The 27117-nt window shown below is 29.4% G+C and overlaps 1 protein-coding gene and 1 pseudogene across 1 annotated transcript in view; both read right to left on the bottom strand.

Moving 5' to 3' along the window:
• The window catches only part of LOC142322370 (E3 ubiquitin-protein ligase AMFR-like), a 190122-nt gene that overhangs the window by 78841 nt on the left and 84164 nt on the right, over positions 1–27117 (bottom strand). The gene's annotated exons all lie outside the window — the stretch shown is intronic.
• Positions 165–322, bottom strand: LOC142322533 (U2 spliceosomal RNA; annotated as a pseudogene).

Genomic DNA, 27117 nt, shown 5'->3' with positions numbered 1-27117 from the left:
TTTAACACTCGTTGTGACAGAGCTTCTGCATCGTAAGGAGAAAACATTTGTACTGATAAAATGAATTTTGATAGTTAATAGAATTTTACTTTATGTACAAACGGTAATGATAATTTCGGTCTTTAGGTCGGAGCGTCTGACCGATGTAATTTCTTATTTTATTAAGATGTTCCCCAATTGATGTTTGGGGAACATAAGCGTTTTTACAATGATAAATTAGCAAGCAGGTACGTAAGGTATGGTAATACAAAATACGGAACGATATTTAGTTGATAAGAACAGATATTACACTTTGATCTTAGCCAAGAGGCCGAGAAGCGATGGTGTGTGATGCATTAATGAGCATCCAGCTTCAGGAAGCAGCGGAAAAACGGAATAATAGAAGCGTGGCAAAAATCGTACACTGCTCCTGTTAGTAGGTTTATTGTACCCCCTAAATTAAAGATACGTATAAGCAGTGGCGGCTTGCGCGTATAGGCACTGTGAAACTACAGCACCTCCTATTTCCACTTGATATTATCTTTAATATTTAATATGAATCCTTTTTTATTTATACTTGTACAATCCTCCAATTTATGAAAAAGATACAAAAATCTTTGTATGTAACTGTGCGCTGCACAGTTCTAGCGGTGTGGTATTTGTGCGCATGCGCACAGGAAGCTGCACGCGAGGCTGCGAGGGAGAAAGAACACTGTCGTTTCCGCAGTGCCAACCCTGGTGTGCTCGTGGAAGGTAGTTTTTTTTTTTACTCCGCATGTGTATGGAATATTCCTTGTTCATTCCCTTTTCTAGTTTAGTCGGTAGAAGGAATATGAAAGCGGTTTAGTTGTTTTTTCAGTAGCGATCAGAAGTTGGCGGAAAGCAAGGACTCTTTGATTGCCAAATCTGTCCAAAAATACGCTGGAAGGGCGAAAAAGAAGGTAATTAATAAAAAATAATTATGTATTTTGTTTCTGTGCAAATAAAAGTTTTAATCAAGCATCATTGGAAGACATCATTAAGCATCATTAAAAAAAAAAAACATCATTGGTGTTTTTAAGCGGACATTTTTATAATGTTATCTAATAATACTATAAAAATATTATCTGTATTTATATTTTATTATTTATTCGGTTAAACCGAATACAGTTTTTAACTACAATGTGCTTAAAAACCAGTACCATGTTCTTGAATGTGATTAAGTGTAGAATTAGATTATTATCCTGCTTCCAGCTATTTTATTTGATTCATTTTTTTCGGTTCTTTTATTTTACAGAAAACTTTAAACATGGCCTTGAAAAGACCCAGGAAAATTTTCTGGAGCAGCACTCCAATTAATTTTAGCTACGTGTCGCCACTGATATACCGGTTTAAGTCGATTTGCTTCTTAACTTGAAATGTTTGAAAACTGTTCCTACTATGATTTGGGCTTCATTTAGATAAAATATTGAAAATGTTTATTGCTTAGATCAGAATAAAAATAACATTTTGGACTATGGCGAGCTTTCATGATTTTTTCTTTTCAAAAACTTTTATTTCAAATATTATTTTTAATAACCTAAAAATAAAACGGACGAGTAAAATTTCCTTACAGTATAACTCTCTCATATCTCCCTCTTATAAGTCATAATATAGTATTACATCGAACCCACAAAAAAAAAACTACGATATATATATATATATATATATATATATATATATATATATATATACACAACCTAGGGTATATCTTGTGTATATGTTGTTACATCACAGTCATGAACGTTAAATACAACTAGAGATAAAAAGGTATATATACGTACTCTGTAAATATATACATTACTTTTTCCTACCTTTAAATACCTATTTTATACTTTTTTACCTACCTTTAAATATTCTTGAATTCCAGGATTTTACGAACGAAAAAATCTGATGTGGAGACCATATGATTTCCTTGTATGCCTATTAAATTATATATATTTTTTATTACATTTTTCATTTTTTTTTAATTGAATTCTTTATTGTAAAAATGATTTTACAATCGGAGGTTAATAATTAATAAATCAATATACTTGAATTTATAAAAAATTAAAATAAAGTTGAAAAAAAAGGAAATAAAGTCAGATTCGAACCGATGTGCCTTCCCCTTCTAAAATCCAAATATTTCAATAATTAAATTTTCACTCGGCTAAAACTCTGTAACCAATGAAAATAATTACCACTTATGATATATCTTTGAAAAGCTCTCGATGAGAACTTAATACTACAATTAAGAAAAAGTCCAAACTCCAAACATTTGGATTTTTTGGAAACTTTTGGTTCGTTGATTGCTATCGAAAGGGGAGTTCACAACTAGATGTTACAACAGTCCTAAGTCCAAAATTTCAACATACTAAGGCTAATTGTTTATGAATTATGTGGGACACATATGTACGTACAGACGTCACGTCGAAACTAGTCAAAATGGATTCAGGGATGATTAAAATGGATATTTCAGTTGAAATCTGAAAACAGAAATTTTTCGCGAATACAATACTTCCTTGTACGAAATACAGGTGTACTTCCTGTACACTTGTACAAGTTTGTTCCTTGTACGAAATACAAGGGACTAAAAACGAAACAAAAATTGATTTTTTTATAATTTTAACATTGCAAAATAATATAATTTCACTTTCAAATTAAATATAAATTTCTACCTGCAATAAAAAAAAAAAAAAAACATCAATGTACAACATATGTGAAAGAGTTAGCAAATAAAACTGTAAACTTGTAATCAATAAAAAAAATTAAACAACAATATAAAAACTGAAAATATTATTTGAAACAAAAAGTATATCTTCATCTCTCTCTCTCTTCTTGTATTTCGATAATCACGAGTACTCATACTACTGTAATAATTAATTCGACGAATTTATCAACGTGGATCTGAAAGGAACTGCTTACACATGGTAGCAATAGATTGGCCTATGAACTAGTATTTGTGAGCCGATGGTTATACAACATATTCCGTGAAATTTTAGTTTTTTCCAGATTTTAACGAAAATCGATTATTAGAAAAAAATTCTAAATATTCAGAAAAAAATTCTTAATTTTTATATCTATGATGTTTTCAGTATACATAGTACGGATTCTGAAAATTAATTTTTATAAATGTGCATGATTAAAAGTAAACAAACAAATTAAGTAAAGAAACTGAAATAAGTATAAAAAAAGAAATACATATAACCCATTAATTCTTACAAAAGCTATTTTTAATTTTTCTATCAGTCAAGGATGACAAGTAGTAAAAACATAATAGAATATTTTATTAAGAAAGCTGAAATAAAGATCCAAGCTTATCTTAGTGTTATCATTATATTACCATGATCATCAATACATCTCAAACGGTGAGGGAGTAGAAACAGGAGATTCGGTTTTACTTTTGGTTCACAAATTTCGTTAAAACCTTTTTTCTAACGGTGTAAATGTTAGCATACGTTTTAGGTTAAATTCCTGAAAATATAATTGTTATATCACCATTCCGCCGATATCCGGGTGGAATAGTATTGTTCTGGCTTTCATACGGAGATTCCGGGTTCGAGTTTCAGTTAGACGTGACATTTTCATGCTACAAAATTCATCGTCATCCACTGATGACTATTAATGGCGTCAGCTTGTTGATTTTGTACAAATAAATAAAATAAATTATTAATATAAACTCCACAAAGAGACAGCAATTTTTTAGAAATCAAATCGTAATCGGATTAACTATTAATTAAAAAACTGGCAACTATGTAGTTTAATCGCTTGGAAAATGTAACTTGTCCCTTCCTCCCATTACAAAACATTATTAAATACATTTATTACAAGTTTACTTACCTTCTTAATTATGGAACAAAAATATTTTTTCTAGAATCGATATTCTAGAAATTAAAATAAAACGTACAAGACTATACAATACGTTGCTATTTGGGGAAAAAATTTATTTTTATCCCTCATACAGAATTTATTCTTATAGATGATTATTTCTATATAAGCCGGAAACTTTTTGCACGGGAAGAAGTAATGAGAATTTTGTACCGTATGAAAAATTCCAAACTTGATCAAGATTCTAACCCGGGACTATCCGGATTAAAGGCTGGAACACGTTACCGTTCCTTCACGGAGACGGGCGGAGTGGCGTTTTCTTTTTCATAACCTTGTATTTATAACTCGGTTTAATAATAGTCTATAAATGTGATGTTAATTAGATTTAAATGACGTGAAAGAGAAGACCCACATACCAGTGTTACTCTAGTGACAATGAAGGAGATAACGATGAGATTTACTATAGAAAAAAAAATATATAACATGTTTATACTCCATTGTCTTTACTCCATTGTCGATTAAAACGACATCAATAGAGGCTTGCTCGGTGAAGTAAGTAAAAATTACGTGAAAATCCAAAAGGATTATTTTCCTAAGAATTTTTAATAATTTTAAAAGGTTTTTTTAAACATATGTATATTGAAAGATGAAAAAAAAATTAAACCAATAGGGCTGAAGGCTGAAAAAATCGAATTTATAAAAAAATCCTATTTATAAGATTGAATGACGTGTTTATTATTCCTTAAATCTGATTAAGGTTATACAACCGTTCCACCCAAAATTCAAATTTATATTAAAAATTCTGCGAGTTTCTCTAATCTTCACCTACCAGAGAAAAATTATTAAACAATTCTACTTATAAAATTAAAAATAATACAATGTCATATAGCTTTATTTAAGTATAAGGAATGTGTTAACCATCCAATTCTATTACAACTTTAAAATTCGTTTTCACATATCAATAAAAAAAAAATTCAAGTCAATAAACCAAACTTAAGGAAAATATTGTAACAAGACCGGTTTAACGGACCTGAATAACGGATTTCTGCCAATTAAGAAGCCAGTAGTAGAAAATATAATAACGGGAGGAATCCAGAAAAGAGCCAAAAGAAACCCTTTTAGCATAACTAAAAGGTCCGTTTAACAATCGTCCTTTGTAATACTGCCCGCTGACGCACCTAAACAGATGTTGTTCAATGAAAAGGGGTTAGCGGATCAGGGTAGGAATCTCATGGGAAAATGTGCGGGCGGATCATCATTCTCACGCTTCGAGTTGGGTCCGGTGCTGCAGGTAAAAAGGATAGCAGAATAAATACTCCGGGGAAGACCTGTTGACGGTCAATCTGCGAGAGTGTTCTAAGCGAGGGGTTATTATGCGAGTTTGAAGCGAGCGTATTCTGCGAGGAGGTCAGTGGAGGAGCGAATTTCTAGTACGTACAAGTTCGACGCGATTAAGGTGACGTCACAAGTAATTCCAATGTGGATAGTACATGAAAACAAGAAATGGTTCGGTGACTTACTGTTAGATTATAAGTGAAAGAGATAATGTACTAAATCTCATTCATAAATTCTTAGGGTAGTTTTATTTGTGAAAAACAAAGGTATTTACCGTGAAAGAACTTTATATTTTTCTTATCTATTGTATTACTGTTGTTAATACAAAACTAGTGGTTAAAAGTGTTAAGATTAGTGGTCATGCTATGGTCTTTTATCAATGGGACTGAATTCTGGTTTTCAATATTTAACTATCTGTAAATAAATCCTGACGATTACTTTAAATTTTATTTTGTATGTAATCACTGTTTACTATAATTATTGTTGTGGTTGTGATACTATTTTTATTATTTGTTTATTATTACTATTGTCATTATTATAACTGATTTGTCTTGTTTTACTTATGTCTTTAAACTAATAAATTGTAATTATATGAACATTTTCAACTGTTAATCACTCAATATACTGATCGAGTCGCGAACACGCGACAATATATAAAGATAAATGAAGGAAGTAGTAGTTTTTACTATTTTTTTCCAAAGATTACAATTTTATTACTTCCGTTGTATTTCTAAGAATACTCATTTTAATCAACTATAAACCACGTCGGTGAAATTCCAAACCGTTTAATACATATCACCCCCCTCCACAAAAGAATCTTCCAACCCTCTCATTCAATTTTTCTAAATATGTAATATGTTAGTCCTTCACAAATTAACTCACCAAAGTTATAAGTAAGCACCAAGTATATTGTAAACAAATTTACTATTTTTAATTTATATTCAAACTCACTGAAGTTGTTCATCTGATAGACAGCAATACTTTCCCTAAATAAATATAAAATATCAGCCGGTTTAAGTGATAATATCGATTGAAAATATAAAGAAGTACAAACAACGAAAAAATAAACAAAATGGGATACAATTTAGAATAAACATTTAACAAACTATTTATAATGCGGGGATCATAAGCTAACTACAGATACATTAAAGTATACGTGGCGTAGGCAATCAAACAAATTAAAATAAAAATAGTATAATTTTAACGGCCGGCCTCCGTGGCGGGAGTGGTAGCGTTTCTGCCTTTCACCCGGAGATCCTGGGTTCGAATCCCAGTCAGGCATGGCATTTTTCACACACGCTACAAAACACTCATCTCATCCCCTACGGAAAGAATTGCTTGACTGCGGACCCGGTGGTTAAAAAAAATATAATTTTAACGACCATATCACAAATTATCAAAATTCCGAATCAATCAGGAACTAATCGTTATTTACTACTCCGTTGTTTACAGTTCTAACAGTTATTTACTAATCTAGCAATTAATTAAACCGAAAAAAGTAAAAAGAATGAACATTAATAATCTTTAATTGAAAAGTTTTATCAGAAAATAGAATAATAATTATCAACTTGTTATATCTAATTCAACAGCAAGTCGCGTATTTTAAAAACGATCATGAATTACTAGAAAAGAAAAATTATGTTTACTGCATATCTTTATAATGAAAATAATAATAAATCTGAAAGAATGAAACAACTAAAAATTTCAGTATTAGAGCAAACAGTGCATCTGTAACTAAATTTATAACGGATATATATATATATATATAATCAAATTGCCGGGTTGAATAATCATTAGAAAGGAAATACGGATTTTTGAAAACAGGTTAATAGCAGTCCACGTTTATTTAAAACTACTCCCAATGCACAAATTAATACGCGTCGGACCACTGCAAGAATATTAAGTACAATTACAAAGAAATATAATAAATAATGAAAGAAACAAAAACAACCTTTGATGTTTAATATGTAATAATAGGAAGTAAGTTACCTTTGTTTACAATATTATCAACAATGTGAGATTATGCTAATCCTTGAGTTTTCGCAACACCGCACCTTTACAAATTTACATTAATATTTTTTTGAGTTGTCAGCCTTTCTGCTATGTGCTAATCTTTTAACCTCTAAATATTTATTATATCTTTAGTGACGTTTTATACACTCCAATCTTTACCTTGCTCAACAATCTACATTGTCCTCATAATTCTATAACTAAAAAAGGAGATCCTGGCTTTCTTAAGTATACAAATTAACAAACTTCAACTTTATTAGAGTAAGCTGGCCAAAAGTTGCTCTTTTCTCCTAATCGTCTTTATTTCATAATTTATCAATCCGTCTACAATTTATAACAACCTCTTCTAAAATCATATTTCAAAGTACTCTATTAATTTAATTTCTTTTTTTTTTTATTGACCCTATTTCACTACATAATTGCCTACACTCCGCATGAATACTTCCAAGGATTTCTTTAGAATTAGATCTGAATTTGACAGCAGAAGAATTTTTTTTGGACGACGGCTCTCCTTGCAAGTACCAATCTGGTTTTGATATTTTCATAATTTTGTTCATCTTTTGAAATTTTACTACGTAAACAGAAAATGCTCTAGCCACCAATACTGTCCCCGTGTGCAGGGGACTTTACTAACAGCATATTCATTAAAATTTACAACCCAATTAAACTTCCTAGAAAAAAATAAAACGTTTAAGAAAGAAAGAAAAAGTATACAGTAAATACTTCGAAGCTATTTCCTGCTTATTACAAGAGTCTCTCGACTGCATCCTTAAACAACCAAGATATTATTTTCAAGTTCCTTCGTAATTTTGCAGTCTTATTTTTATTTTAAATCACAGAAATTTTAATTTTAATTTCACAGCACCAAAAAAATAATTTTTTTGGTGCTGTGAAAACAGGAATGGTTATTGACGACTTGACAAGAACCATAAATCACTCCTGAAAACAGCATAGCAATTCAAAAAGGAATCTCATCTCACGACGAAATTTTGCCATCAACGTATAAATTATTGGATCATAAGAAAGCAAAGTAATAATAATTTTCTTCTTTTTTTATGATTAATCTCATCGAAAATACATACTATGATGGTATTTATGGTGTGGCAAGTTTGTAGAGAGTTAAACATAACCACGAATAAAAACCGGGGCTCTCAAATCACAACTCTAGACAGATGATCGAGGCGTTACTATGTCACATTGGTGAGAAATTTTTTCCTATTTTAGAATAAAAAATAAATTAACACCGATACAAGTTACAAAATTTGTTTTACAAGAGTGTTAAACATTAGGCTAATTATATTCGTACGAAAAACGAGTTAAACTAAACGGCAATTATAGTAAAATACTAAAGAGAAAACGCATTAAAAAGAAATAAAAACGTAAAACAGGATGCGCATTTCGGTTTTTAAACGATGTCATAAAGAGTAAAAGATGAACTACTATTTCTTGGGAAAGAACTGACCAGACTGAGAAAAATTAACAAACCTAATAGTTTGGTAAAAAATATACTTTATACACAACTGTACGTACACTACACAGTTTTTATTTTTATATTAAAATACAGATTCTCTTTTGGTAGCGTTTATTTTTTTCCGAGGATGTGAGAGGTCTTAACTTAATCTTTTGGAATTTTGTTTGTTTGAGACACACTTACGACCAATCTCAGTTTTCAACTAAAGCTCGTAATTAAATTCGTTGCTATTACAAGGAACGATGTATTATGTTACGAAGAAGAATTGGAAGGGGAAATTTCCATCGCCCAGCCGCTAACACGTGTGATCTCCCCTTCATTTCTGACGTCACTCACCATTTCAATCTGTCTCCCCGACTACGCATCTGTTTACGTTTGCTTCACTCTACTTTTTCGTCCCACTTTAATTCTACTGTTCGTCTCTTGAGATGTTTTCCTGCTACTGCACACCATCGTGATTTTTTTTAGTTCATTACTAAATAATATGTTGCTTTTCAATACACTTGTTTTTTATTATTTTCTCCTCGATTACTTCACATAAAAAAACAATTAGAAAAATATAAAATAAAGTGGCATAACGGGGAAGTACCTCCTCTATAGTCATCAACAGTACTGTTAATACATACATAAAATATTCGAATTTTTGGATTAGCGGTATGATTGTTCTGAAATACTATTAAATTGTTTACAAGAGAGAAAAAAATGTTTCCATTAATTACTGCAAAATGCGAAGTACCATAGTTTTTTTTTTAAAAAAAAGCTCACTAATCGCCGAAAGCAGCTGAATTTTATGAGAATAAGGATAAGTCTAAATTCCTTATTGATAATTTTTGGTAATGGCTAAACCTTCAATCAATTAAGATCAACAATTCCCTTTTGTACTATTTTCATTTTATTAACCCAGATTCGTTGGACAGTTCAATTTATTACACTTAGTGTTCAATTAGCTATGTCTACAGCTCACAAAACAACTAGTTTTAAAGTGATATAATCTTTTAGTCATTACATTTGCTTTGTGCTAACTGTCCATATTAATGATCGTTAATCAAAATGCGCATTTTCTTTTACGTTATATCATAAGAATGAATTAATGTTTTCTATTAACGATTTAAGTGGATTATATAATATGAATAAAACGATTAAAATTTTATTGATAGAAGTGGTAAGGTTTACCGTGATTGTATATTTAACATACATAAATAGATAAAAGCTAATATAAAATTGTTCTATTTATAAAGATTTTTCATGAACCAACGTGGAAATAATTATCTTGAATCTGGTTACAAATATTATCATTATAAATAATGATAATTATCATTATCATGATAAATTTCCTGAACGTTAAAGTTACCTTGATATGTAATAAGTATCCTTATATATATATAAGGATATATATATATATATATAGAGAGAGAGAGAGAGAGAGTGAAATTACCTCTTTAATAATTAATACAATGAGAAACTACTCAATGACCGGCTTAAATGAATGAAATTAATACACCATATTTATAATTCATTACTGTTAAAAATAAATAAATACAGACGTAAAAAAAACATAATACAATAATAAATGTACATAATAATTTTAAATTTTACACACGGAATACATGTATGCGTGCATATCTACAAATATAATGTAATGTACGAATGTATATTACAGTGCAATGTACCGTTGCGGTTCTGTTATTACTGGAAGTACTATTCAACAAATGAATTTAATGACCAGTGTGATTCAGCGATGATAAGCCATAAAATAACATTTAACGGACAAAATAACTGGCAACGAAATTACTGCAACGAAAATCCTGGAATATTACCTCATTAATTTACTTTTCCAACGAAAGACAAATAATATAATGTTTTGAGCTGTTTGAAACAAAAATTACTTCTTAAAAAATATATATAAATATTTTTACAAATTCCCTAACCTCTAGATAAAAATTCACCTACCGTGATGTTGCCTAAGTCTAACTCTATGACTGACTTCCCAAATCTGCTGCTTCTGCGTCTTCCCAATTGAACTGATTTGGAAGTCAAGAGTTCCAGCGTTCAAGTCCTAGTAAAGTCAGTTATTTTTACACGGATTTGAATATTAGATCGTGGATAAGGGTGTTCTTTGGTGGTTGGGTTTCAATTAACCTCACATCTCAGGAATGGTCGAACTAAGACTGCACTTGTAAACCTCTGAAGTATTATCTGAACGGTAGTTACCGGAGGCTAAACAGGAAAAAGAAAGAACTCTATGACTGACGCCAGCCTCCGTGGGGCGAAGGGTAGCGTCTCGGCTTTACAACCGGAGGTCCCGGGTTCGAATCCCGGTCAGGCATGGCATTTTCACACACGCTACAAATAATTCATGTCATCCTCTGAAGCATGCCTAAGGTAAAAAACTATGACTGACAACTGTTCTACTTAATATAACAAATATAAATATAACAAAGAGTTTGCCAAGTCGAAAGCTTGAAACGATCAAAAACTAGAAATATTTATTGAATTTTTGAAGGTGGATATACTTTAAAATAAAATTCATTTTATCTTTCCTAATGCATGAATGAATGAGAAGGGGTAGGATATTTGATTTTTTTTTTGAACTGTACACCTAAATTTATAAATAGTTAATTTTTTAAATTAGTGTTAAGAAGGTTCTGAATTACTATTAAAATTGTTTACAATGTAGAAAAAAATATTTTCTATTATTACTATAGATGCGAGATACAATTTTCAAAAAAAAAAAAGAAGCGCCCACACCGCCGAAAGAAACTGAATTTTACGAGGATAAGGTTAATCTCCAGATTTAAATATATATAATGTTAACTGCACATTTTGTTAACATGTTTATAGCCTGAAATTGCATATCCAAAAATGGCACGGAAAACTGCGTTTCCCCGCGGTGTTTTTTTTTAATGTAAAGTGAGCATTTCATGCTGTTTCAAGTTTTTAATAAAATAATATAAAACACAATTAAGTTTAATTTGGTATAAATTAAATTTTTTTTAATTTAACTGTGTTTTTTCTTAACTGTTCACTCAGACCAACTTCCTAATGGAGAATCAAAGTTCTGGAGGAAGAAAGATTAAATTTTATGTAAATCGGTAATCTTTTCAGTTACCTACAATGGCAATCCGGAATGTAACAGAGTAAATGTTATACATTACTGCATTCAGTAAAAGGAGTTTAATTTCTTTAAATTAACTTAAAAACTTTTAAAGAAAAAATTAAAAATAGATTTTCACTTATTGTAATTTATTATGAAAATAAAAAATGTACAAAATATTACTTTCATTACTTCATTAAATTTATAATTCTAGGTTTTATCAATGAATGCTAAATAAACTAAAAAAAAAAAAAAAAACATAAAAAAACATAAAAAAACAATTACTTATAATTACTATGATACTATTATAATTACTTACATAATAATCCACGCAACGTAATTTTCATTCACCGATTGTTGTAAATTATAAAAAGTCTTAATTTCTTTATATACAGTTTTAATACTTTATAATTATTTCAAATATCAAAGGAATGTGATAAAAACTAAATGATTCACAGTCTACTACTTCAAAACATTCCGCATCAAAACAATGAGAATTAAAAAGAATTTTCACAACACATAAAAAGTATGATTTGTATACACATTAACAAAAAAAATTTACCTTTTTTTAAAATAACATTTAAAAAGAGGCTATAGCGTCACTCTCAATTTATAACAAATTTACGATTACAATAAATAAAACATTATAATAATCCGCAATTAACTAATATTCATTTAACAATTAATTCGAAATCATTTTAATGCACGATGTATAACAAAGGTTTTGGTCATTTTTAATTAAATGTTTATTTTTACTTATTATTTGTTTTAAAAATTACTATGTAAAGACAGGCTAGGAATGAAATTCGCTTTTGAAAAGTGTTATTTAATAAGAAAACTTCTTCAAAACGAGTTACAAAAACAGGTAAAATGTTGCAGTTAAATTATCTGATAGAATCGTTACTGACATTAACAACAGCTGTTTAATAGCTTAATAATAAATAAAACAATTATATATAATTACACACACACACACACACATATATATATATATATATATGTAAAAGAACATGTCCTGAGCAACTGAATTATTCATCAACCATGTAACCATATAGCGCGGGCGAAGCCGCGATGGGACTTGGTAATATTTTATATATATATAAGTGGATGATTCATAATCAACGCCCAGCAAAAAGTACTTAAATAAATTCTCCTACGTTCTCCATACGGAGCATACTAAGAAAAGATTTTTTTTTGAGATTCCGAGTTTAAAGGGTTAAAATGGAGTAACAATGAAATTTACTGTGTTTTGAATTTCTCTCTAATAAATAAAGATATCAATTTTATTTTTGGTATGTGTAATCTTCATGTGAATATATAAAAACCAATTTCTACATTTTTTGATTTTTGAAAATAATTTTTACTATTCCACCTTGAAAGGGATGAAGAAAATTTTTTGAAAAACGATTCCAGATTTTTCCCATGCCCGACTAAACGACATGTTTACTAAATTTTGGTTTGAAAATACTCCTCAGATAAATATCTAAAAACCGCTTTCAGGCTTTTTTTTTTGTTTAATTTCGATTTTTTATGGGATGCGAAGGTGTACAGCAAGACAGCTCAACCGACACGGCCACTACTACTGTTACTGTATACGCGACAGGGCTGGCTGCACCTGCCTCCGGTTACATAACTGTAAAATCTATAATAACATTTATTCTGTCATAAATTTTTTCTGGTTTAATAAATCAGCTAATTAAAATGTTTTTCTTAATTTTACTTTTAAATCACAAGTCACACAAGTAATAGAAAGTAAAACCATTGTTGGACTAAGGCAGTGATTCCCAAACTGAGCGTCGCGGCGCCCCGGGGAGCCACGGCCTCTTCACAGGGGCCGGAAAATATTGTAAAAGCTTCATAATTAATTGAACCAAGACATTTATAATTATTAATTTAATGTTAATAAAGTAAAAAAAAAAAGAAAGATACACGAGTTTTATTTATTTTTATCTCTTACTTACGAGTAGTCATACTTTTACTTACGGTAAGGGCGCCATGGAAAAAATTTAATTGAAAAAGGGCCCGCGACTCGAAAAATGTTGGTAACCACTGGGCTAAGGAGTTGCAGGAAAGAGGTTAAGAAAGTTAGACAATTAAATAGATTGAAGGAAAAATTAAAACCGTAGCACTAATTTCAACAAAAATTATCATATTCTAGCCGACTAGGAAAAACGTTCAACAATAAGAAAAATTATAAGGAAACTACATAGAACAAATTTCTATAGCAAAAGATCGTACTTCCCTCAGGTCAAACACAAGGCGCATCAATGAATTTTATTCCACCTACAATAAATAACTTTATAACATCCGAGAAGACCGGGATGGTACACATCCAGTACAATTCTTATGTGCTGTATATAATAAATACTAGGATATATGAACAGCGCTGAAAGCAATATTTTGGATTTTCACCTTCTTGGTTTAACATGGCTAATTTGAATCATTACTCCGGCATGAACACGAGGTTCTTTTCTAACGATTTAATGGTCTGGCCTTAGTATAATTTTTAATCGTAAATTTAATTAATTTACTTATAATCTTAGCAATAAGTTACTTTAAATAAAATAGCAGCAGAGGTCACCGCTTAATCGACCTCCGTGACAGAGTATAACGTCTCAGCCCTTCATCCGGATTCGAAACGCTGAATGATTATATATATATATAAAGTGGGTGATTCATAATCAACGCCCAGCAAAACTACTTTAGATAAATTCTCCTACGTTCTCCTTACGGTACATACTAAGAGAGGATTTTTTTGAGATTCCGAATTTAAAGGGATAAAATGGAGTAACAATGAAATTTTACTCAGGCATGGGATACTTCATACGCTACAATATTTGTATTCCAATTAAAAAAAAAAAAAACAATATGTTGCAATTAGCAATCAACCTTCTAATAAATCAATGTACTACTTATTTAACCATAAAATATTTGATTAACCTTACAAACCAGGTAGAAAAGTTCTGCTGATTACTTTGTAGTTTACATATGTGTATGTTTTAATTTACTCGTATATATGAAATCGTGGAAGATGGACAGATTTGCAAGGTGATATAGATTTGCAAAAATACAAAATATTCTTATAAAATATTTTATTTAATACTTAAATACGTTAACTATTCTCATTCTCGTAAGTTGAAATTAATAAAAGTGAATGTACTCGTACCTATGAAATTCCTGCAAATAAATAGTTATATGCCTGCAATTGAGTTAGTCGAATATTATCTGCCTGAGCAAACACCACATTCTGTAAGAAGAGCTAAAACACTACTTACTTAGACAGAAGGTATTTGAACATATATTTAATTGGGACAATATATATATATATATATATATATATATATATATATATATATATATTTATTTGGAGGGAGGCAGCAACTGGCAACAGCCTCTTTATTTTAAATGTCGAATAATTCAGCAAAAAATACAAGTCGTGGCTTAAAATTTTCACTCCAATTTTTTAACTTACGCTAGTAAATATCCTCGAAGAAATATGCACGCAATGGTTCCATTTATCATTTCATTTACAAACCAGCAGTCGAGTTGTAATTTCAAATAATAATAAAAATAATTTACATATTTTATTATTAAAGCACTACATCTCAACAATTAAAACTAAACTGAAGAATGAATAATACGGGGATTTTTACAAAATGCCCGCAATAATCATATGCGGATATGTACTACAGTTGAAAGTATACGATAACGCATAATACATTCTGTACTTAAACAAATAGTCGCTTGACAGCAGCGGAACCGGAGATTCAGTTCCTTTCACTGATTTAGTAACATTAGTTATTACAAGCGACCGTAATATTTATCATAATAACGCAACTACCACTATTCATAATGTTCGTAAAGTAGAAAAAAAAGAACGGGTTCTATTTTAAATACCAAAGAAGTGAACATATTTTTAATTTTAATGTAAATAAATTGAATATTGAACGCCGAAAATGCACATAAAAATTAAACCATTTAAAGTCTGATTTTAATCTGAAGCAAAAACAGTTGAAAAAGCTTAATTAAAATAAATGAACTGTAATATTTATATATTTTTTTAAATATTAAAAAACTTATTAAATTTGCATTGTTCTAAACAATGAATATTACATTTTTTACAACTGAATGAACAAACATAATTATTAGACTGAATTATTATTTTTTTAATGCTTTTATTTACAGTCGCTTCAACAATTACAGTCATTAGCGACTAAAATAACACTACACGATCAAATAATGAAATAAAATGAAATAACAAAAATAGACAATGGAGAAACAGGAACAATAAAGAATAAACATAAACAAGAACCAAAACACAAACTAAATTACATAAATCAGACGAGAACCGCTAAATTGCATTCTTCATTCCACTGTAGGAACCGCAACAAACATTTTCTATCTCTTTCCGGTTTGGTAAAGATTTCATATCTGAACCCCGGTCTAAGTTTTGTCGGACGGTTCCAAAGATAGGGCAATCAAAGAGCAGACGATGCACGGACCATTTGACTTTGCACACCTCACAGATCTACTGAGTAGAACCAAATAAATGAGCGTGGGTAAGCCTGGTGTGGTCCAACCCTTAGCCGAGTTAAGATGACTTGGTCTCTTCTGTTCCTCGGGGAGAGGTTTCTCGAGCACACTCTGCCGGATGTTATGTAATGCCGTGGGAGGACTCAGCAACCAGAGCTTATTCCATTCAGCTCGCAATTTTACTCGGACAGACCCCTCATGAAGTTTCTCTCACATGACAAATGTACTCGGAGGCCATTTATTGCCCACACATTTGGTCCGTTCGTTCCCGAGGATGTCAAAATGGCCACGGACCCGTACCAATACCACAGTCTTATTTATTCTTGAAAGGATATCATGAATAATCCGGTCGATGGATTCAGAACGTCTGCAGCTCACGCTCTCAAGTATTATTTTAATTTAGACATTAAAACCAAATACCAAATAAAAAAAAAAATTAACTACTTAGTTCAAAACTAAAAAGGTCAAAATTATTATTACACAAAAAAAATATATAGTCTAATAATATAGTAAGTCAAAAAATGACATTTTTTTAGATGCCACACTTGTCAAGTTCAGAAGCAACACTTGCAAATGGCAGGTCTATTTATAATCTACGACCGCTATTACTATTTTTAATAGTCCCGTTAAAATGTTTTCAATCAACAGTATAAGAACGTTAAAAAATAAAATAACATTATCAACTGTATTTTGCACGTCATTAACGTTACATCTTACCCGTATTTTTTATTTTTTTACTAATGAGTGCCGGCTATCTCAAAATCACTAACTATATAATAAAAATCTGACACGCGATCTATATTTATAAAATGAAAACGTGAAATATATATACACATTCTACAACAAAAAAATTACTGATTTCACTAAAAAAATTCAATATGAAAGAAAAAAGTTAGCAACGGATTTCTAAATTTTTTTGTCTGTATTTAACCCCAGGTATAGGTAAACTGAGAACCATCTCGTTCCTTGTTCGATTTTCATTACAATTTATTAGCATCAATGCAATAGATACGAGTCATCATACCAAACATTATTATTTACAATCACTCAATCCAAAAATATTAAATGAAATAGACACCCCTGTGTCTATTTCATTTGTGTGTGTGTGTGTGTGTGTGTGTGTGTGTGTGTGTGTGAGAGAGAGAGAGAGAGCGAGAGGGATAAGGGGGAACCGAAATAGATTTTTTCTTAACTTTGAAAAATTCTAAAATAACTGGATGGTCAAAATTTAACTTCATTATGGTACTTTTACTTAGCTATGTGCACTACCAATAGTCAAGATTGTAAAAACGTTCCTGCCTGAATAACGGGTTCGAAAATCCCACTAAACATTTTAAAAGAAAAACCATTCTTTGAAAAGTTATTATTTAAGTTAAAAGTGCTACGATAGTTAATTACGAATAAGATAAATTCTTCTTCAAAGTTTTCTTAAATTATTTTCTATTAATTGTCTAATTTAAAATTATTAGAATTTCCACTCCAAAATGGAAGCTTAATGACAACAATACAAGTACTGATGCGTTTAGCGATGAAACTAATTTCGTAATTTTTAAAAAAATATAAAACAAGTTGCTTTTAAAGGTTATAACAAAATATACATTTAAGATTTAATTTCTCGTGACGTGGAATGCAGTGTTCATCCCCCTCAACTAAACCCTCGGCTATGCGCAAACTACGGCTTTAACTTCAATTTGCATAAGAAATTCTCTTTTAGCTTAGAAATCTTGATCAGAATTTTTCATGCGATGCACCAGTGCGAGTCGCTGTTTCTTCTTTTTTTTTCTAGAGGGAGAATTAATGTAGCCATAGTTGGAAGGAAATTATTTGAATTTAAAACGTGCAATTATTCATGAGTATACAAAATAATTTTTAATCTCAGCAAAATTATTTCTATGCGTATAATTGCTCTTTTTTTTAAGCGATTTGCTTCAGACAAAAAATTACGAAAAATCTGTGAGACAAGGGCTTTCATTGTTTTTAGCACTATATAAATTTCATCTTGAAAAGTTTTAAATAAAACACCAACCAAATATAATTATATCTACTTCTAAGTAGAAAACTATAAAAATACGTAAATAGAGAACACGAATAAACTGGAATTTTATTATTAAAACAGAAAATATACTACAATGGCAACAAACCAACACTTGTATACCAATACTAGTATTTTTAAAATAAATTTTAGTTAATAAAATTTATTAAAATCACAGAAGAAAAATGTTCATACTCAAAATTCAATCCAAAGTAATCTGAACTATTTAAAAGGAAGAGAATACACAACATAATTCAATTATTAAATAAAATAATAAAAACGAAATTGATGAGGCATTAAAAAAAATGAATTCTTTCTAATTCATTTTTTTAATCTTAGTTTTTATATACCAAACACAAATTTTTACTAATCTGAAATGAAATTTTCAATTTTTTTACTATCGATCACCTGAAGCATTGATGTAGCTGTATCCCCATAATTAAAAATTTACAAAAAAACCTCATTTCCATAAAAACAAGAAGGTTTCTCTAACCTATAAACTAGGTTATAGAAATACTTCACAATTTTTCAGAAGAAATACTGTTTTTAATACATATGTAATTCAATTAAGATCGATCTATTTGTTGCGCAAACAGCAGAAAAATATTAAAAATAAATCACATTATTTTTTTCATCAGATTAAATACGATACTTTGCTATAATAAGCCGTTTTCCAAATATAAGGTGTTTCTAATTTTCTCAATAGAAACTTTTTCAAAAACAGAAAAATAACCTTTTAGTTTTACAAGGTACCGCAACAATTCCTCAAGAAAAATAAATGCATTTGATCCCCGACTTAGGTAATATTACTGGATATGATTAAAAATATGAATTTGAATTTTACTGAAATCAAAGCATTTATAAAATATATGTGTACAGTTACGTAAAATGCATTTTAACGCAAACATTAAACGTTATTTAAATATATTATCATATTTCTGGAAAAATGAATATTCCAAAACTGCTTTTTGGAATTTTATGGTACCATAATACCAATTTTAAAAATGGAATCGGTTAAATAATTCAAATATTGTATAGTATTGTATTTATGATTTAATTCTAATTTTTGAGCGGTAATTCTACAAAACTAATAAAGATGTAATTCATAAATAAAATTGCTGTTCAATCATAGAAAGAAAAAAATTGTCGGTTATAATTGAATTCATCAGTTAAAAAATGGGATGAACGTTTGCCGATGATCACAAACAACAATAAAGGTATAAATTATATGATGAGATAAACCCCTATCTACCTAAATGAACGTTTTCCGTACGGCAGTACAAAATGCCAACGATAAGAAAATTACATAGCAATTATTATAAATAAAAGAAAGTCTTGTATTCAATGCACTATACAAAAATACAGTAATCTCTAGTAATACAGTAATTCTCTTACAAAATCATTCCGTTGTTTTTATTTTTTTATTGAATACAGAAGTTGTAGATGATGTAAAAAGAAAACGCAATTTGACAAAAATTGACGAACTATTGTTCAATTCAACTATTAATCGGTCTGAATGCTTACATTTGGTAACAATCACAAGTCACCTAATCTTTCACAAGTCAACAATGGGTATTAGGTAATTGTTTAACGTGTTTGAACATGTTCCGAGATGTTTTTAGTTTCCTAGAGGAAAGGAAAACCAACATTATTGTAATAATATAAAATTTTCCCATTGTTTGATAAAAATGTTCCGATCTTACAAAGGATTGTACCACCAGCGGGAATCCGTCTGTTCGTTTAAAAGAATCCTTTTATTTGTCTATAGATGTGTTCAAAACTTTGTATCCAGTTCTTTTAACTCATGCCAAAATCTCTGATACTAAAATAGGCATTAAAAAATTTCCTGGCGAAACTTCTAAGTTTCCAGTCTTCCCTTCTAATTTACAGTACTACCTAGTCACACATATTTTGAACAAAGTAGAAAAAAAACAGGACACACAACACAAGCAGGTTCAAAATACTTCCAAATAAAAATGGGTTAGTGTTAAATAACAGTGTATTAATATAAAATAGAAATAAGGTATTAATAAATAGTACAGTATTTATAATTTAGTAAGGTTTTTAGAGATTGAATGCTCTTAAAAATATACGGAATGCAATTTCTAATGGACAGAAACTTTAAAATTCCATCAAACGATGACTAATTTTGAAATAACTTATTAATGCCAAACAATATTCCATTAACAATTTTCTCTTTGATAACTTAAAAAGACCAGTTAATTTGAGCTTCACCAACATCAGCGAACGGCCTATCCAACAGGATATTGATGAAACAGAAATTCTACCTTTGTTTTAAATACTTGGCCCTGAAAAACAAATCCTACGGAAAGGCATTGCGAATCACCATCAATTCGTTTTTGACAAATGAAAACAAATTTAAGTAGTTTAAAATAATTTCAGTTACAAGGATTTTTATAGATTAATTATTTCCTAAAATTACCAGTAATTTTACTTCCTAAGAGATCGATTTTTAACAATTTGTTTCTAATTTAAGTAAAGCAGTTTTTTTTACAAAACATCATATAAGTACAGGATCTAATAATTAATACGAGTTCAGTTCCGGAAACCTTACATATAAGACTGTTAACCTTAAAAGGCGTATTGATATTTACCTTATTTCCACTCAACTAATTTAATTAACCATTTAATTGGAAAACTTTTCATTTAAGAGTATTAATAAAAATGACATACAATTTTTTTTTTAACAAAAATTAATTAAAGCTTCCGATTCTAAGTTGCAATTATAGAAAATGTACTAAAATAAACCAAGCTATTACTACTATTTCACTGATTGGATAAGAGACTATCATCATCATCCGATCAGCTGTTATTATTTTCTGGTGATGATTCAATTAATGATAGTGATAAGCAATGGTTAATTGGAATAGTGAAAATAATAAAAATTTAGTTGCAACAGGCAAAGTTTTAGGACAGACTGGGAGGGAGGTCTGACGTTACCCGATCGATACTTCAACTACTTACTGATCAATGAATTTGGGTTGACCAAAAATTATTTATTTTTCTACAAAAATACGAGCAGAGTTCCTGAATGACAAATCTCAACCATCGCTTAAATTGTTTACCACGTTTAAGTAATCCGATTAAACAATAACAAGCTATCACTGGAGGTGAAAACCAAGTCTCGTTTCTAAAACGTGAATATAATTTTTATACATAAAAAAATTAATGTGTCGAACAAAAATGTTTAAAAAATAATATTATTGTTAACATTTACTAATCCAAAACATGTCACTTTTTCAGCAAAATTTCAAATAAAGGGATGCACAAAAAGAAAAAAATTACAACTGACATTTGGTTACATAAAAACCAAAAATTATATTTTTAATTAATCAAATTTTTAAGGTTAACGCCAAAGAATATTTCGCTTATGAATAAAAAAGTCCGCTTATGAATAAAAAACGTAAAGTCGAGAAACCTCTAATATGATAAAAAGGAATACTGAGCATCAACGTAAAGAAGTACTACCGAGCTTCAGCTACCTATCTTAGAAATGTATTTAATTTTTATTCTTACTATTAAGTTTTCCATCTAATTTTTTGAAATTTTCATACGAAAACACTTTAACATCAAAAATTCATAAGGTTACAGATCATACACAATAACAATCCAATATTAAACTTCGATGACGATAAAAAAAATCTTCACGACCAAATAATAATTTTCCTAAAAAAATCTGGTCATCTAATGATGGAGAAAAAACCTTTTTAACGTGAAAAAAAGTCAGACACGAATCGAACTGAAAACCTTCTCCATTTTTTCCAAATCAATCAAAAAAAGATAAAGACAACGATTTTTTTAACGGATTTTACATTGAAAGTAGGATAATAAGATTATTCATATTTTGATGTGAATAATAAAAACAATACAATTAAAAAATTCGCTTTTACCTTTGTCTTACACGTTATCCAATAGTAATAACTACGGTTATTTTAACCCGTAGTAGTTAGATTAAAAAGAGAAAAACATTACCAGGTGAAGAAATAATTTCAACCAAGCTTAAATATAGTTAAGAATAGGATAACTTGATAAGGAAGGAAGGAAGAAAGAAAACGGCTTGAGAGAGAAAGAGATAATTCTTATAAAAAAAATTTCAGTTAGAACAAAATAAATTAAAACAGAAGGAATTAAAAGCAGTTCAGTAATCTTTGAGCTTTCTTTTACTGACGTTTGTTAATGGACTTTTAATATAAAAATAATAAGAATCCAGTTTGTTGTAAAATAACTTTTTAACAACTAAACAAATTTTTATCGCTAGTTTTTGTACTTTCACTAGAAGCTTGTAAACTAACTCTTTAAGAAACAAAAATTGAAACTTTTGACGGATAAATAAGTAGCGAGTAGTGTAATAAATGTTCTATTTAAATGCTTAACTATAAATCATTATTTATGAATTAAACTAAAATGTCACTCAATTTCAGCTACAAATGACGAATTGTCTTTTATTACTGTTCTTTCTACAGTAATATTAAAAACTGATTCGTCTAACGTAAGTTCAGAAAACCAAGATCATTCGGATCCAATAGTATTTATTTTATAAAACAATAAGTGATGAATAAGGTCAATAAAAAGAAATAAATAAAATTAAAGGATATTTTAAAAATACTATTAGGACTTCGTACAAGCAATCGTACTCAAAAAGCTTCTTTGTTCTACAATCCCCTAAATTTGCTGCGTTTTATTATAAAACTGAAATGAAATCATGATTTCTGTAAGTAGGGGCTTAACATAACAATCAGAGGTGATCTTACACGAGACATAATCGTTCACGAAAAGGGCGGATATTCCAAAAATTCAAGCATCTCATGCCGAGCTTACTAAGGGAAGTTTGAGATTTTTCCGTTGCCCTAGTATACGAGCCGAATATATTGCTGCGAATCAACATTCCGTACTCTCTGAAATGCAGGTGTTCTCCAATATCATAAGCGAAGATTATTGTGTTCACCACGTAAACCGGCTGTGTAATGAATAAAATTACGTTCAGAGAAAATAACTGATTGTTGCCACTTCTACAATGCAGTATATGTTTTGTATGAAATCGATCTTTTAATATTCCTCATTGCACAACGTTAAAAGTGCATAACCACGAAGTACCTGAAACCCGGTAATATTATAATAAATTAATATTATTATAATACATTATAATTATACAATAATTATGAATAATTCTTAGTTATACTTTAGATGTATAAAATCGATTAAAAGAAACTGGTATTAATAAAATAAATTCTGCAACGCAATCACTGACAAGAACATGACTAGTTTTTATTTAGTTTACTGTTAATTTAACAAAAACATTAATTACAATCTATTTTTTAAGCGCCTTAAAAATTCAGGAAACGTCTAAAGTATTGACATATAATATTAAAGCTTTTCAAATTGAATCGTAAATTCACTAGAATGAATAAAAACTATAAGTTTGAAATTTGTCGGCTATTTTAATTAATAAAAATAGGTTATTTATTATTTTCTTTTTTTTTAATTAAAAAGTTTTTATGATATGTCCTATAAAAATAATTTTATCAGGAATTCAAAAGTAAAAACCAATTTTAACAATTCAAGGAAAATTTATATATATATAACAAAACTTTTAATTTTTTATTTTACAAAAAGGTATTTACGTAATTTTCTTTTAAGAATTTATTTAAAAAAAAAAAAAAAAAAACATAAAAAATAATAAAAGTAATGATAAAGTATTTTTGAATAAAATATAGATTTTCATAAAATTATTTTAGTGTTCGAAATGTTTAAGCAATGACAGCTGAAGAATCCATTTATAGTAAGTAACGTTTCTAATTTATTTATTTTTTTTTTTAGTGAATAATAAGAACACTTCTTAGATTCTGATCCATACTTCATCTTCTGACCTGAAGTTTTCCTAACACATTTCTTAAAAAAAAAAAATTGGTGACAAAAGGTTGTAAAAAATGTATTTCATATTGTATATATTGTCCAATGCATTCCATTAATTAAAAATTAATTAAATTTTAATTTTAAATTGATTAAACATTTTTGTTTTGCCCCTCTTAACTGATATTTAAGAAAAAAAAATTATATTAATCAGTTTTCGTCAAATTACTTAGAAATGACCTATTGAAAAAGCCTAATTATTAAAAAAAATTAAACATATCCTGAAGACAGCGTAATTAAATAGTTTTGATGCATGTATCTATTATTATGTTATTCGAAAAATCATAATACTACGCTATCTAAAAATATATTTATCCATTTCCAGACATTTGATGCACAAGGCTGTAATATAAGAAAACGAACTTAAAAATAGTTTCGAACCGGCTAGCGCATCTGACACTGGATAATTTCGTAATTCAATACGAAAAAAAAACCTGCTTTATTCATAAACAATTCGTAGAAATTTATGAAAAATATTCATTTCATTATTACAACGTAACACGACATAATATAGCTACATAAAATGAGATCGTCTGGTCAGAGGCTACCTAAATGACGTAAAACATAAATATAAAAGTAATCGAGCTAGTTTACGAATCATACTTCTGGTCATATTATAAAATAGTAGAATCAACTGAAAAAGCTTCATATAAATATGAAAGAGGCGTATCTACATTAAATTTTCAAATTACATATTTACTTTAAGAAGGTAATTCTCGACTAATATATGAAGAACAGGAGGATGATAAAATTATAAAATCAAACGGAATGTGATGTTAAAAAACAAAAATGAAAGAAAATATCAGCTTGGATGGTAATGAAAACTGAAAGTAATTACAGCAATCAAGGGAGCATCACAGTATATACGCGTTGTTCAAATAGATAAGAACGATAGTATCGGCGAAGAAAAACTTGAAATACAATCAGAAAGTTGGTGCGTAAGCGCTATTGGATGAGGAATTTAGAGAAAGACTGGAGAATTCACTCGCTGCTGTATGGAAATAAATCCTAGGCGGTTATACTGATGGCATTCAAATCCAAACACCAGAAAGATTATTGAGGAAAATAGAAGGAGTTTAAGAAGAACCGGTTTAATAGGTGAGGGAATTCATTAAACGGAGCCTGAAAGTAATCATAAAAAATAATAAACGTTATTAAAACAACTGATCATTTGATTACAAGTGATTAGTTGTTTTGGTAATCTGGAAATCAGTAATTGGTAACTGGAAAAATGGAGGATTGTCGTTTATCAAAATTATTTGGAAACTTTATTGGAGAAAAGATAGTTGGAAGGCCGTATATAATATCGGCTGAGAGATCTATCAAAGGCAAAGAAAAAAGAAGATTGGCGAAATTAATCTGAAATCAGGCGATTTTTATCGTAATCAGAGAAAAAATTCAGATATAAGGTGTTGTAAAGGCTTGTGGCACACTGCATGCGAAGAAAATAACTGAGGTTCATCACCGAACCTAACTACTGCAGCTGTACATCGGTGTACAATTGACCGGTACTTTATATACCTCAGATACATGCGTTACCACTAAAAGAAGACTGCGAAAAAAAAAATAGCATCTAACACATACATTTTATTATCGTAAAACAATTATGAATTTTTTTTAAAATTGTAATGTGTAATACAAATAGTTACAAATGTAACTCGTAATAGATTCTTCATTGATTTTATCGAGGGTGAATAATAGACTAAGAAAATAAAACCCAAGCAAAACGTCGTGTTTTCCCCCAATAATGTGCTCTGGTTTCCAATCGTAATTTATTTCACTTATAAATTAATTAATTTTATTGAAATTTTGCATTTTATTAACAGATTTAAAATCAGAGAAAATTCTTATTCTCTTCATTTACTAATTTCTACCGCTCAGACATACATTCACTGGTTATGACCGATGGACCATATATATTTTATATTAATATGTATGGTTACTATTCTCCCTTAAGAAAGACGAGGGATAATATATTTTAGACTGTAACAAAATGGCGATTTTTTAAACAATATGCATTCACCGAAATACCATCAGTTCTCATCGCATAGTAACAATACATTATAAAAAATTTAATTAATCGATTTATGTATTTTGAAATTAAAAATATAGGTGGTGAAAAACTCCACAAAAAGACTACCGCACAGAAGGAAACTACCGCTATGAAAAAATTCGCTTTAACAATCAGAAACTTCAGCTACAGTTTCGTTCAGTTCAGTTTTATTCCTTATTCATAAACGGGGAAAAACAATTATTAGTCTACACATATCAATAACGATAAATTACTTCTTCGTATTATGGATGTAATAGTTGTTACAGATTTACTGAATGTTATTTTGATACGTACCACATTTAGGTGGACGATATGATCAAAAATATAATACAAGCTCGTAACATTTTTATTCCTCTGGAAGAAACCGCTAACGATTAAAAATAAAACATAACCTAAGGAAATCTAGTCGAATATATATAATTTCTTTATAAGATAATCCAGGAAATTGAAAACCGGTTAAAATAAACTATCGCCATAATCATTTTAAAATGCAGGATGCTTGAGTTAAAGGTCACATTTTATAAAATTTTATTAACAGAAAAAAGCTAATAAAAACCTTCGTAAAGAAAATCTTAAGGCTGGCTATTGATTTCTAAACTACACCAAGAAAAATATATTAAGATAATATAAAAACTTTTCTATATTATAAACCTATTCCTTTTTATTACGAGGTGTATAGAAGGATTGTAGACGCTTATGCTAACCGCTTTCAAATTCACGAATTACTTTTAGATCCATGTCACAATCAAATACGACAGGATAAGTAAATGATTTGTTCTGAAGCTGACAACACTGATTATGAAAGTAAGAATTTAGGATACAATTTCTTACTCTGCGGGTATGTGCGCGCGCGG

The sequence above is a fragment of the Lycorma delicatula genome, chromosome 3 (genome assembly GCF_047948215.1).
Source record: "Lycorma delicatula isolate Av1 chromosome 3, ASM4794821v1, whole genome shotgun sequence".
In the NCBI taxonomy this organism is placed as follows: domain Eukaryota; kingdom Metazoa; phylum Arthropoda; class Insecta; order Hemiptera; family Fulgoridae; genus Lycorma; species Lycorma delicatula.
Note: the sequence above shows the minus strand (reverse complement) of the source record. Positions and strands in the feature narration are given on the sequence as shown.